This window comes from Protopterus annectens, chromosome 4.part0 (genome assembly GCF_019279795.1).
Source record: "Protopterus annectens isolate FY-2018-M chromosome 4.part0, PAN1.0, whole genome shotgun sequence".
NCBI lineage: Eukaryota > Metazoa > Chordata > Ceratodontiformes > Protopteridae > Protopterus > Protopterus annectens.
The window spans coordinates 1602309760-1602323669 of NC_056733.1; the positions used below are offsets into that span (position 1 = coordinate 1602309760).

The following is a 13910-nucleotide window of genomic DNA, read 5'->3' on the forward strand; positions in this document are numbered from 1 at the left end:
CTGTGTGTATCTATCTTTGCTCCAAGTGAACGTCCCTCACAGCTGTCCGTGGTGAGGATTGAGACTGCTTGATCATTGGCCCAGAGGAGGGATGTCATAGTAGCATAAACTTAAAAAAAGCTTTCAATGTTCACATGATGTATCTTCTATGTGTTCATCATTCTTACTGTTACAGTACCTTGTAGCTTGTTTGGGTTACATCCTGCCCAGGATGTAATGGCCAGACAGTCTTCAAATGTCTCTGGCTCCTCTAAACATGCGATCCTGGGTGTTTTATAATGAGATCCACAAGGAGAATACAGCTACCTAATTTTAATTTTTCTTCAGTACTTTCTTGTCATCATAAAAACACCACTTCTGGGCTTTGTAGGATCGAGGGTCAGCTCTGATCATCAATTTATGTCAGATAAGTCACCTTTTGGAAGCCCTTCCACTCAGAAATAATATATTTGTTTTCTATTTTTTTACATGAATTGGGACTGGATATCTCTAAGAATACCAGCAGTTTGCTGTGTTGGCATTTTATCCATCACCATCAGAGGTGCAGTCAAGCTTGTATACACAATTCAAGAAGTCCACCAATCTAGGTTAATGCCAGTAAAATGACTGAAACACATCCAATGTTTGTCATTTTTACTGGTATTAACCTAGAACGGTGGATTGATGGACTGTTTGAATTGAGTATACGGCTTGACTGCACCTCACCATCAGATGTGCAGTCAAGCTTGTATACACAATTCAAGAAGTCCACCAATCTGGGTTAATGCCAGTAAAATAACTGAAACACATCCAATGTTTGTCATTTTTACTGGTATTAACCTAGAACGGTGGATGGATGGACTGTTTGAATTGAGTATACGGCTTGACTGCACCTCTGGCGGTGTTGGATATTCAGTCTCTTAGTTGGCACCGAGGTGCTGTCTTCACTGTTTCCAGTTTCTTCTGTTTGTATGTTGACATTTTAGCTGAAACATCAGATCAGGCAAGTTATTTTTAGTAGCTGTGGCTAACTAACTTAATCTGGGGTACATTTTATGAAGAAAATGTGCTGCATTTGTACTTTTTATGATTGAAATAAAGGAATGATATGTTTAATTGAATTGTAAGTGTATTTCATGCTTTTGTGTACTTCTTAACAATTTACCTTCATTTTTACTTTATTCAGTGATACGTTCTCCGAAAAGGGACTCCTAAATTGAGGGTGACTAAAGTATACAGCTTGTACATTTACTTTCATGATATTTGGAGGACTGTGTAGAGAAGTGTAAGTGTATGCAATGATTGTGATCACTAGAGTGACAACTTGCATTCCGACTAAATTGTTCCAGCAGAGCACATCAACAAACAAGCTTCTCCCGTGGCAGGTTCATGGATACCCTTTGCAGGCTGTGGTTCCTCTTCCTGCTGTACCTAAAAAGAAAAATCAAATTAAAGAACTCTTTCTTGTACTGTATGCTCAGTCTACACCACAGCTTGTTCTCAGACCACTTACTGGTTTCCCAGGGTCCCCTTCTGTAGTCCCTTTCACCAAGAAGGACCAGAGGTTAGCCACGTTTTCTGCATATGTTCCAGTGTCCATACCAGACATGAGTGAACCATCATCTTTGAATATGGGAGTTTTTTTGGGAGGTTCTTGTTTCCCTGGGTTGAAGTGCCATTCTTCAGCCAGTCTCCTTCTAGAGGTGCTCCTAGTAAATATGCTGTAAAATGTCATGGGTGAAAGCGTTGGTAAATGGATGGATGGGAGAAAAGATAATTAGGAAAGGAGTTAAACAAGAATGTCCATTAAAAATATGCCTGTACTGGTAATGAATGCAGTAATTCAACTGTTACAAAAGAACCAAAATGGGAGCTGGGAAATTAATTTTAATACCCATATATCTTTCATATGCAGATAATTTATGATTGTGGCTAAAAATGAGATATAGATAATGAAAGTGGTGGAATTAAAGAAAATTAGGTGACAGTTAAGGCAAAAAGCAAAAGAATTAAAAAAAAAACTAGGTTACAGTTAAATGAGGAAAAAAAAACAAAAGGTTTGGTGAAACAAAAAAGTAAGTGCACTGTATTGTACTATAAAAGAAATTAGTGTATTAATGAGTGAAATTTGGAGAGTGTGAGAATGTAATAAAACAGTGGAAATGTTGGAAGAAATAAGAAAACATGCTATTGTGGAAAAGTTTTAATCTGTCATTTAACAAAAAGTGTATGTGTTAAGTATGTACATGTTGGCAAAACTAGCATATTTAGGGGGTATAAGTTTTCCATCTAAAATGGAGAAAAATGTTAAAAATATTTTTTAATTGCATTTGGAGATCAAGACTAAACAGTGGAAAGAGGAGAGAGTTATATAATAAAATAGGAGGAGATCTGAATCTAAAAATCTTGTAGTGTACTTGGCATCTTTGTATTTTTTCCTGGGTAATACAGAAGGTGAGAGTGCGTGCAGATGATGGTGAAAATGTAATGTATGAAGAAGTACTGAAATATGAAAGAAGGAAAAGAAGTGACAAAAAAGATAATAAAGAATATCAGAATAAAATCATGGAAGATGAAAATTAATGAGGTGATGAAAATTGGAAAGTATGGTAGAACGATAATATGGAGACTTTTTATATGGAATACCATTGGAAAGAATTTAAAGATGTGAAAATTGCTGCAAAGCAGCAGGGGATTTCTTGTGGAGAATTTTGTTGGGTGTGTTACCAGTTAAAAGTAATATGAAATGTAAGGTACTGGAAAAAAGAAAATGAGTGCGTCATGAATAAGAAAAAACAAAACATTGTTTTTTTTAAAACCATGAGCAATTCTGGAGATGTTTTAAAAATTAATGTTATGGGGAAGGATTTAAAATGTAATAGTGGGTAGGCTATTGCATGGAACGTATGAGGAAGAAAAAATGAGAAATTGAAAAATGAGACAGAATATTGTTTGCAGCAATTCGAAAAGAAGATGTGAATGATTATTGTATAATAAAATAGAGATGATAAAATGTGCTAGATGAAACTAAAAGATGGTTGTGGAAGAAGGGAGGATAGATGAAGTAAAAAAATAGTTAATTTAGAAAAAATATTTGTGTTTTACCTTGAAATTATGAAAATGGAAATTTTTTCTATGTAGATATGCTACGATTTAGAAAATAAATGGAAATAAATGACTAGATATATGTTATGAATATGTAAATCTAAAGAAGTGTTAATAATGAAAGATTTAAATAAAGCAATACCTACTCATTTTTATTAATGCCATATTTTGCATCCGCCTGAGCTCCACCAACTAAGGCAGATGGGGAGTTAGTTTAACATGTCTGTCAACAAAAACAGGTGACAACATTAAGAAACCAAAATTAGCTAATAGCTATGTCTTCTGTGTCACACCTTATTAGTAATGAAAATGGTGGCAGTATATGTAACTGTAGAAGGTGACTGGACATTTGGCTAATCCAAGATTTATACAGCATGTGCATGAGGAGCAGGATGCTGTTTGCAGACTAGATTGCTTCTGGTGATCTCTGTTCCTTGGTTGCAGCTGTCGGCATAGTCACTAGAGAAGTTAAGGCATTTAAGCTAAGACCATTTAAAGTGCATTACCAACGTGTAAAAGTGGCTAGTTTTGAACAGTTGTATCTGAAGCAGTGAAGTGAGAAGCATAACTTTCCTTTCAGCCCTAATTTGAGGTCAGGTAGTTATCGAGAGCATACATGCTGTATATGGTATTTAGTTTTTTTGTGAAAATTAAAGTAATTTTTTTCTGTCAGTTGTTAGGTGTTTTAGACAGAAGTCATAGGAAGTACAAGGTAACTGATTCTCAAGACCATTTACACTTGCCAGTACCCTTGGACCATATTTCCTTTTTCAAGGAGGGCTAGCCCAGTCAAGCTGGGGTGAATTTGTGACTATCAATCCAATCATCCAGTTCCCGTTCAGAGTAAGGTACTACATCACACTGCTTAATTTGCTGTAGGAGTCTGCTCCAGAGGTGGGGAAACTGTTGTGTAATGAACCTGTTTCTCTTCAGTGTGTAATTTATTGCTGATGACAATTTAGATCCCTGGTTCTGGTATTTGAGGGACTATTTGATATGTGGAGATGCAAGAGATCCAGGACTACTGGGTCTCTGTAATAGCACAGAAGGCAAGGCCTAGATCTTACCTCCCCAGAAGTCTATAAAATACAGAATTAAGGAGACTGTGTTTTCAATCTTTTTTGTTCAGTGTTTTTAAGCCAGTGATGGCTTAGTTAGAAACCCCTGGGATCTTTGTAGTTTGATATGTCTCATGAAGTACATCTCAGAAGGGGCATTGTATTCAATAATTGCCAAAATCATATAAGAACGTTGACCTCTTTAGATCTGGATGACGTCATTTGGCAGTCAACTATGCTAAGTAGGACGACTTTCTGACTACGGTTACATGATGATCAAAGGAGAAGTAATTATCAGAAGTTCCAAAGTCTTTAATAATAATCTCATTTTGAATCGAGGTGTTGTCTGTATAGTATGCTGGGAGGAGGGGTTGTTTACCAAATTTGAAAATTCTGCACTTTTTAACATTTAACGTAAGCCCATTTTAGTGCACCAGGTGTTTATAAGTGTAAGTCCTTGCTGAATGGATTTGACAGAGGGGGACTTGACAGTGGCTCCCAGTTTGCAATCATCTGCAAACATTGGTAGTCAGAGGTCTTGGTTCATAATCCAGAGATCAAAAAAGTAAATGATGAACAAAAGAGGTCGCAGCTCTGGGAGCTGTGAGGTGCACCACAAGTCACCTTCATACTTTCTTGTAAGGCACCCATACCATGTGGGTTCTGTCTTTCAGCCAGTTTGCTGTCCATCTTATTACATAGGGATCTGTTTGTAATGCATTAAGCTTTCTAACTATGCTAACATGGAGGATGATGTCAAACACCTTGGCCAGCTCAAGGTATGCTGCGTGGACAGCATGACCACAGTCAACGGCCTGTGTTGCACTTTTGAAGAAGGTGACTAGATTAATTGGACCATATCTATCCTTGACAAAGCCAAACTGCTGTGGGTTTAGCCTGATGAGATTTTTAATATTGTAGGTTATTGGGTGTAATTTGTTCCATGCCTTTGCAAATAATACTTAGCAGATTGATGGGTCTATAATTCCCATGGTAAGTGGTGGGGCACCCTTGTGGAGTGGCACCACTACTTGTATGCCAGACCTCAGGAACACAGCCAGTTGCTAAACTTGGGTTAAATAGTTTGAGTGGCTCTGCCAGTGCTTATTTAATTCTGTTTATTAAACAAATATATTGTCAGTTCCCATTGAGGAAGTATTTGTAGTCTTGGAGACCACGTTCAATACCCTTTTTTTTTTTGTTTTTTTTTTTTTGATTATGGGGAGTCTGACAGATTCAAGGATAAGTATGTAAGTATGTTTTGGATGATTGTCTTCAGGGTAAATTTTGCAATGAATTTGTTTGCTAATGTTATTTCTTAGTTTACTAACCTAGCTAAAGAAGGATTTGCAAGTGTCTTTAGCTTTAGATGTTAACGTCTAACAGTTATGGGCTACTTTAGTGTACCTGAGGGTATTTTTCAAGTTTTTTTTTTCAATTTTCTGATCATATCCTTGATATGAGTGCCCTTTGACCCCTTATATACTTTAAGGAGTTCTTTTTGTTTATTTTATTGTAGAGTTTGTCTTGGTGAGTCAGTGAAGCAGTTTATTTTAAAATTTTCCATTATGTTTAGATCCGGTTGGGACTGCCAGTTCTGTACATTTATCTGAGTTGACATAGAATTCCTTTGTGAAGCTACCTGCCATGGCAATGTCTGGAGTGATGCTGCTATAAGTGAATTTTAAAACTTTTAATGAGATTAGCAAACATACTAATGTCATTAAATTCTACAATGAAGTTTTAAAATTCACTTATAGAAGCATCACCCCAGATGTTGCCATGGCAGGTAGCTTTACAAAGGAATTCTATGCCAACTCGGATAAATAGGGTTGTCGCCTCACAGCAAGAGGTTCTTGCCTTCGATTCTCGGCTGGAGTATCTTCTGTGTGGAGTCTGCATGTCCTCCCCGCGGTCGAGTGATGTTAAAGACATGCAAGTAGGTGCGAGCGTGAGTGGGCATGCCTTCGTTGAAGGTTGGGCATCTGGCTGGCAACTCGGCACTGTAAAAATCCACTGCCAATCATGAGTGGGCTGGAGTTCCGCTGTGGCGACCCCTAACCGGGAAAAGCCGAAAGTCTGTAGTATGTTTGAAATCTTTTGAGATATTGGTTTCAGTGAGTTTACAAATTTGGGAGATGAAGGTAACTAGTTTATGATCTGTCTTAACCAGGAAAAAGGTAGAAGGGAATGGTACATGTAAAGCCTATTTGTGACTTTCGGCTTTTCCCTGTTAGGGGTCGCCACAGCGGAACTCTGGTCCGCTAATAATTGGCAGCTGATTTTTACTTACCGGCTTGCCAGGCCTGACGCACAACCTTCAACGAAGGTACGCCCATTCACGCATGTCTCCACGCAGAAGACGCTCTAGCTGAGAATCGAACTGGACAGCGTCTTACTGTGAGGCGACAACGCTACCGCAGGACCACCACTGCTGGTCACATGTAAAGCCTATATTTGTAGGAATCCGGTCAAGAATATTATGTACTGTAGTGGGTTTGTTAACAATCTGGTCCAGGCAGTTTTTGTTTGTTAAATCTAAGAACTTATGGGCATGTCCTACATTGGAAGTATATGTACTCCAGTTTGAGTAGTTAGTCTCCCAAAATAATAGTTTTTGTTTATAGGGATTGCATTAAGTACATTTAGGAACCTTACATGATGTTCAGGATACATAGAGGGTGTCCTGTAACAGGATATAAACTGATAGTGTTTAGCGTGAGTTGGAGTTCACTGAGTTCTGTTTGTGGGTCTATGGACATCAGTCTAGAGATGATGTTGTCCCTAGCAGATATAGGGTGCCATCACAGTTGCCGTCAGGTCTGAAAGCATGAAAGGTGTAAAACCCAGGTGTGGAAGGAGTGACTTCTGGATATTTAAACCAAGTTTCAATGACTATGTAGATATATGAATGTCAAAAATGTGGGTAAGCCTCAAGGTTGGGCAGTTTGTTGATGAGACTGCTGGCTTTGAGTAAAGCCACCTTAATATGATCCTATTTTGAGTTTAATATGTTAGTTAGCTGGACTCTGCTTAAAAATGGTATTATGGGGGTATCAAGGGTTTTTTGCTAGTAGAAGGAAGCCCAGGAATAAGAGGTGCAGGTCATCCTTTTCAAATCACATAGGATTTTTGAACATCTTGTTCCATGTTTCCATGTTAAATACTGGACCTTCCTGGAATGACACCAACTGTTTAGCGTGTTGTTGAAGTCATTTATCTTTTCTTTGTACCTAGGCTTCATTCTTGGAGAAAGAAAGATTCCACTCAGGACAAGAATCTTGCCTGTATTTGTAACATGCTTGGAGAATTTTTACATGTCTCTCTCTATATTCTTCAGGGTTTTGCATCTTAAGGCATTCAACCCCACATGAGCCTCCACCATGTTATAGTCATATTTGTTCAGTGAAAGGGTCTTAAGGGCACTTGAGACCAGAGATCTTGGCACCTGAAATACGACTTACTGTTATCCCGTCTTTGTCTACCCTAGTGAGAGGAGAATCAGTGTGCCTAACTGTAAAGTCACCGATCACGAAAACATTTCTATTTGCAGAGTAGTCTGGTGTACTGGATGTCATATAATTTAACATTTGGTCTCTCTCTCTGTTGAATGTGTGCCTAAAGGTAATGTGTTGTATTTTCACTGAGACCCAGCCTTTATGGGTCTAGGATACTTTGGCAATGACTTTTTGCAGCCTCAGCGCAAGACATTTTAGTATGGCACAGTGAAGAGTGTGGCAGCTGTGTGTTGCTCACAGTCCATGTTTGTGTGAGAGTGTGGCCTCCATGTTTGTTAACCCGGTCAAGAAAGGATAAATTATTCCCACTAGGCTACTGGCCTCTTTTCAGGGGAGACCCGTGGTAGTATTTATAGTAATAGGGGAAATTTGGCCAGGACATCAGGGAACTTCCCCATACTCTTTGGAAGTGGAAAGTCAGAATTTGGAGAAAAATTTGTTCGATATGGAGCTTCAGAATGTAAACAAAGATTCCTGTGTGGAGGACGTTACAAATAAGCAGCATATAGCTAGCTCCATGGAGAAGGAAGTAAGCAAGTCTGTTGGAAGTAGTGCAGATAACAGAACTGGAATCTGAAGGGTTTTCACTGATGCTGTGAAGATCCAGGTGACAGTCCTGCTGTTTCATGGGGAGACGGCAGGTAATGTTTTCATAAATGCTGAGGAGGGTATATGGAAAAAGAACCAGGTGATGTGGCAGCAATGAATGTAGTAGTAAAAACCTATGCAGCAGTAGCAGAAAGTAAAAAGAGTAAAGCGGTAAAAAACTAAGAATTGTCTGGTTTTGGTGCAACAGAAAATGCAGTAACCAAAACGTATGCAGTAATGATGGCAAACAAAAAAGAAGGGTAGCAACAAACTGTAATTAAAATGTTTTTTTTTTTTAAAAAGTGATCAACTGTTCTAGTAGACTGATATTAAGTATGGGGAAATTTTATGACTCTCTGGTTTTGAAGTTCAAGAAATTCAGTCTCTATGTACTGGGACAGAGATTTTTTGTGACTTAGCATTTGAAACTGATGGGACTGATGATGACATTTCTGAAACTGTGCAGTAAAAAGGACATTTATCCATGGAACAATTATTTGTTTCCAGTAGTAATTTAAATGCTGAAAAAAAATGTTGCTTTGCAGTTTAGTACTGATGAACTGGAAAGCACCCGTTAAATGCATGCATTGTCTGTGTGAAACATTTGATAACATTGTGAAAGTTAGATATGAGAGAAACATATGGAGTGGAGAGTGGAGCTTGAAAGCTATTTTGAAATGAAAAACAGGGTGAAACACTTGCCAAGTGTTATTTTTGTGGCTGGTGATAGAGGGACACTAAGATATGCTGGCCAACCTAAATCTTGTTTCTTTGGTGGAGACTTTGTTCATTTAATTAATTTATTTATTTTATTTATTTAATTTTGATGACCGGGGAAGTCCACTGGGCCAAGAAGAGCCCATTTTCAGTGGAGGCCCGGGGAGAAAAGCTCCACAATAATTGCAAGTTACATTTCACATGTTACAAAAGGACATAGTTCATACAGCTAATTAAACATTTACAGATAAGCTCCATGATGTTTGCAATTGGCTTGTCATAATGTTACAAAAATGAAAAGACATAATTCAATACAGAAATTTCAACATTTACATAAAGTGAATATTTTTGTTATAAACTCAATTGTAGGTTTAACATTTCAAAATATATAACTACTAGCCATTAATAGGTTAGGAAAATATGCATGGAGAGGGTAATAATATATTTGAGATTGGAGAGTATAGTACAGTAGATATTAGAGAGAAAATTAGTTTTTAGTAGGGGAGGGGTTGTTTTGGGTGGGATGAAGTAATGGTAGAGGTAGTTGGATGAGTCAGTGCGAGGTGGAATGGGGGGGGTTAAGTTGGAGCGTGGAAAGGGCATTCTCATTTGGAAGAAAGATGAGAGAGTAGCTGAGATTTGACATTTGTATTGTTAAGAAGGTTGCATAGGTGTGTGAGGAGACAGTTCCACTGTTTAGCTAAGGAGTTGGACAGCAGTAGATGGCCAGGAGGTCGTGCAGGTTTGTGGACCTGAAGGAGATTTTGGTTTCTGGATCTGAGTTAGCGGTTGGGAATGTAAGGTTTTAAGGAAGTAGCAAGAGCTGGGCAGTTGGCAGGTTTAAAGATGAGCTTGTGGGCAGTGGTGAGTTGTAGGTAACTGAGGTAGTTGGGTAGTTCAAGCCAGTTGAGGTTCAGGAGGGAGTTGCAGTGGTGGGATGAGTTTTTTGAATTGGTTGCAAATTTGGAGATCTTGTGTTAGCAGGATTCATGCTTGGACCAAAGGCCAACATGGAGCTTGGTGAAAAGGGGGGCACCATACATAAGGGAGGGGAGTAGGAAGGTGGATGCAAGACTTTAACTGGTAGAGAGGCTTAGGAAGTGGTTGTGCCTGTAGAGGAGACCTATCTTTTGGTGGATTGTCTTGATTGTGGAGTGGATGTGGGTGTCAGATTTTAGTTCTTCATCAGTAATTGATGCCAAGATGTTGGGAACAATTTCAAGGAGGGTGTTGTCTTGGCTGTGTATAATGAATGTGGATTTGTCAATGGAATTTTTGGTAGGGGAAAAAAACATTAGTTTGGTTATATTTGCATTTAGTGCCAGATGGTTAGACTGCATCCAGGTTTCTGTTTTGGAGAAGGCTAGTTGAGATTTTGCTAGGAGTTCGGTGAGGGAGAAGGCTAAGTAGATGATTGTTGAGTCATCTGCATATTGGATGATAGACGAGTCTGGGATGGATTAGTGAAAGTTGTTAATGAATAGGTTGAAGAGAAGAGGGCCAAGAACAGAACCTTGTGGGACACCTGTGGGTGTAGGAAGGAAGGGGGACAGCTTGTTGGTGGTTGGACAAGTAGCTGGAAAACCAGGCGATGGTGGTGTGATAGAGGTGTAGGCTGGAGAGTTGGGATATAAGTAGGGTGTGTATGATGGTGTCAGAGGCCTTTGACAAATCTAAGAGTAGTGTGGATACGAACTTGCCTGAGTTGCGTTCGAGGTTTATGGTTTCAAGAAAGGAAAGAAGGGCAGTCATAGTGCTGTGGCCAGGGCGGAAGCCGTGTTGGGTAGGGGAGAGGAGATTGTTTAGTGTTAGGTGTGCCATGAGTTGTGCTTGTACTGTTTTCTCTAGTATTTTAGAAAGAGGGGAAAGGATGGCAATAGGCCTGAAGTTGGTGATATCAGCATTTTTGCCACCTTTGTGGAGGGGGATGATGTAAGCATGGCTCCAAGTAGAAGGAATGTATGATTCTTGTATGGCTCTATTTATTACAATAGAGATGGGACATTCTGCAGATTGTTTGAAGAAGGTGGGTGAAAGATTGGGTGCATTGCGACAGGGTTTGAGTTTGAGGAGAAGTCTTTTTATAGTGCTTGTGGGGATAGACTTGAGGCAGAAGGATGAGGAGAAAGGTTGATGATTGGAGTGGTGGTTGGGGCAGGAGGGGATGGAGGAGGGGGGTGGGAAGGAGGCTGATAGTTTAGCTATGCAATCTATGAAGAATGAGTTGAGCTGGCTGTTTCAAGATTGGAGAGGTTGGGGTCTGGGCAGGGGCTTTCTTTGTTGCTAGGATGCAGCATAGATGAGATGGAGTGCCAGAATTTTTGGGGATTTGTTGAGTGCAAGCACTGGAGTTTGGAGTAGTGGGCTTTGCAGTCTTTAATTATTAGTGTGTTTGCGGAGTTTTGTAATTACTTATACTCTAGGAGGGTGTTAGGGATTTTATGTTTTTGATATTGTTTCCATTTTTTGCCCCTTTGGTGCAAGGCTAGTTTAGTATCTTTGATAACCATGGGCAGGGATTGGTTTTGATGTGTTTGGTTTGAGGGGGCTTGCTGATTTGAGAAGGGTTAGGAATGAGTAATTAAAGTAGGAAACTGCATCATCTAGAGGAAGGTTTTTTAGAGGGGACCAGTCAGTATGCTTTAAGCGTTTGGCGAAAATTAGAGGGCTGAAAGAGGAGAGGTTGTGGGTTTGGATGTAGTGGTGGCATTTATGCAGTGGAGATGGGAGACGGTTGGCGAAGGCTGGTAGGTGATCGCTGAGAGGATCAGGTAATGTTCTGGCTTTGGTGATAAGGTTTGGGTGAGTTGTTGGAATCTGGTCAATGATGGTACCAGAGGTACCATCTTTATTTGGTCTGGTTGGAGATTGTATTAGTGTATTAATTAATGATTGTGGTAAGGTATGTAACCAGTGTTGAGAGAAATGACCTGTAGCAAGAACGTGCCTGCTTGAATGCAGGTTGTATATAAAAAAAAAAAAGAAAAAGGTACATTTTTGATTGATTTATCAAGAGCAAACAATAAACAATTGAAAGGAAGGGGAAAGGAAGGAAAAATAATAAACTCAGGATAAAATATTCCATTGAGGAGAGAGGAGTAAAAAATAGGAAAACAAAAATGTAAAACTTAAAAGGAAGAAAAAGCAACAGTTTGAGTACTTTCTGTAAACATAAACAGTATTAACACTGTAAGAATGATAGGGATTCTGGAATGGTGTGCTAAGTGTGATTTGGATGATTATCTGTTAAGAGGATATAAGGTCCCTGACAAGTGAAGAAAGATTGCGAACAGAAAAATTGTGGAATAGAAATATAATATGGAACCTAAGAAGTGAATATTTTTCTGAAATAGCTGTGATCTGTAAAAAAAACTGTGAAAATGCTAGACGCAACATTGATAAGGATTGGAAGGTTAACTGTTGTGAATGTGAGGTGGAGATAACATATTTCTGCAATTATAGCATTATATGTGTATGTAACTAGCAAGAAAGGAGAAGGTCTGTTTCATCAAATATTAGACTAAGTGGTAGTTAACATGAAAATTATAATTGCAGGGGACTGTAATTGTGATTTAAGGGAAAGATGTAAAAAAACACAGGAAGTGATACAATGTGGTAAATTAGCTGTGTGGAACAAACGTCACTTGACTTATAGAAGAGGGACACTTGGATCTGAAATTGATATTGGAAGGCTTGGAGGTGGCGGATGGTGATACAGTTGCAAGAAGTTTTTCAGGTCATTTAGCAATATGGATGGAGGTGATGGAAGAAATACAGTATATTAAAATAGGAAAAGGAGTAAAATTAATGAGAAATTATGGGACGAAATTGGAGAGTGGAAAGTATTGCAGTTATGGAAGGATCATGTAATCATAAATGACTTATATAAAAACTGGTCTGAATAATGGATTTAATTTAAAAAGAAGTATAAAAATGTTTTTTTTTCAATGGCAGGGTGATGTAAGAAAGGAAGAGAAAGTAAAGTATGAGAAAATGTATGGCACTTTATTAGAGAATTTAGAGAATAATACAAGAGAGAGTATTATGATAGGAAAAAGAAATATGTAAAAAGTTACAAAAATAAGGCATTACTGTTTAGACAGAGACATTATTTACAAGAGAGAAGGGAGGAAGTATCTGCATATTTGAATAAAATAGTAAAGGAAGATATTATAATGAGAGGTATGAAAAATATAAAAGGAGATAAAAGAATGCAAGAGCTAATTAGGAGTATTGTAGTACATCATGTGGAAAATATGTATAAGAGTAAAAAGCAGGAAAATAAGAAGGAATGGAAAGTAAAAAAAAAAAACTAGGGAAAGATGTAAGAAAATGCAGGTAAGCTAGAATTTGAAAAAGAAATTGCTGTTGAAATGCATAGGAAAGTAAATGTTGGTTCATTATATTGGCCAGATGGTACAGGGTATGGAAGATGAAAAAAATGAATGGATTGGCAGAGGGAATTTTGTAAATGTACTGAATGAGTGTTTGAAGGAAGGGTTTATGAAGAGTTATGTAGGAAGATATTAAAATGTATACAGAGAAAATTCAGAAGAATTAAATAAAAATTGGAGACTAGTCACACTAAGTACAGATCATATTTTTTATATGGAGAATACAGAGGAGAATGGAAGGAAGGATGTGGGATTTTATGGAAGAAAGTATATATGGTATAAAAGGAAAGGGATATCAGGAATTATTGGTTGTTAGAGAAATTGTGCATAATGGTAAAATGGAGGATGTGAAATTTTTGGTAGGAATACAGTAGGACATGATAGTTTGTGGATGTTGTAGAGAAGTATGGAATAGGTAATAGAATTAGGAGAGTGTGTGTGACACCGTATCAAAGTAATAAGTGATTGTGCTAGTGAATGAGTGACTGGATAAAGAAATATGCTTGACGTATGCATTGGTAATGAATGTGATAGTTTGCAAAGTAGCTTAT

At 38.3% G+C, this 13910-nt stretch overlaps 1 protein-coding gene across 1 annotated transcript in view; it reads left to right on the top strand.

The window, feature by feature from the left end:
- The window catches only part of NDST1 (N-deacetylase and N-sulfotransferase 1), a 1661305-nt gene that overhangs the window by 1209950 nt on the left and 437445 nt on the right, over positions 1-13910 (top strand). The window lies entirely within an intron of this gene.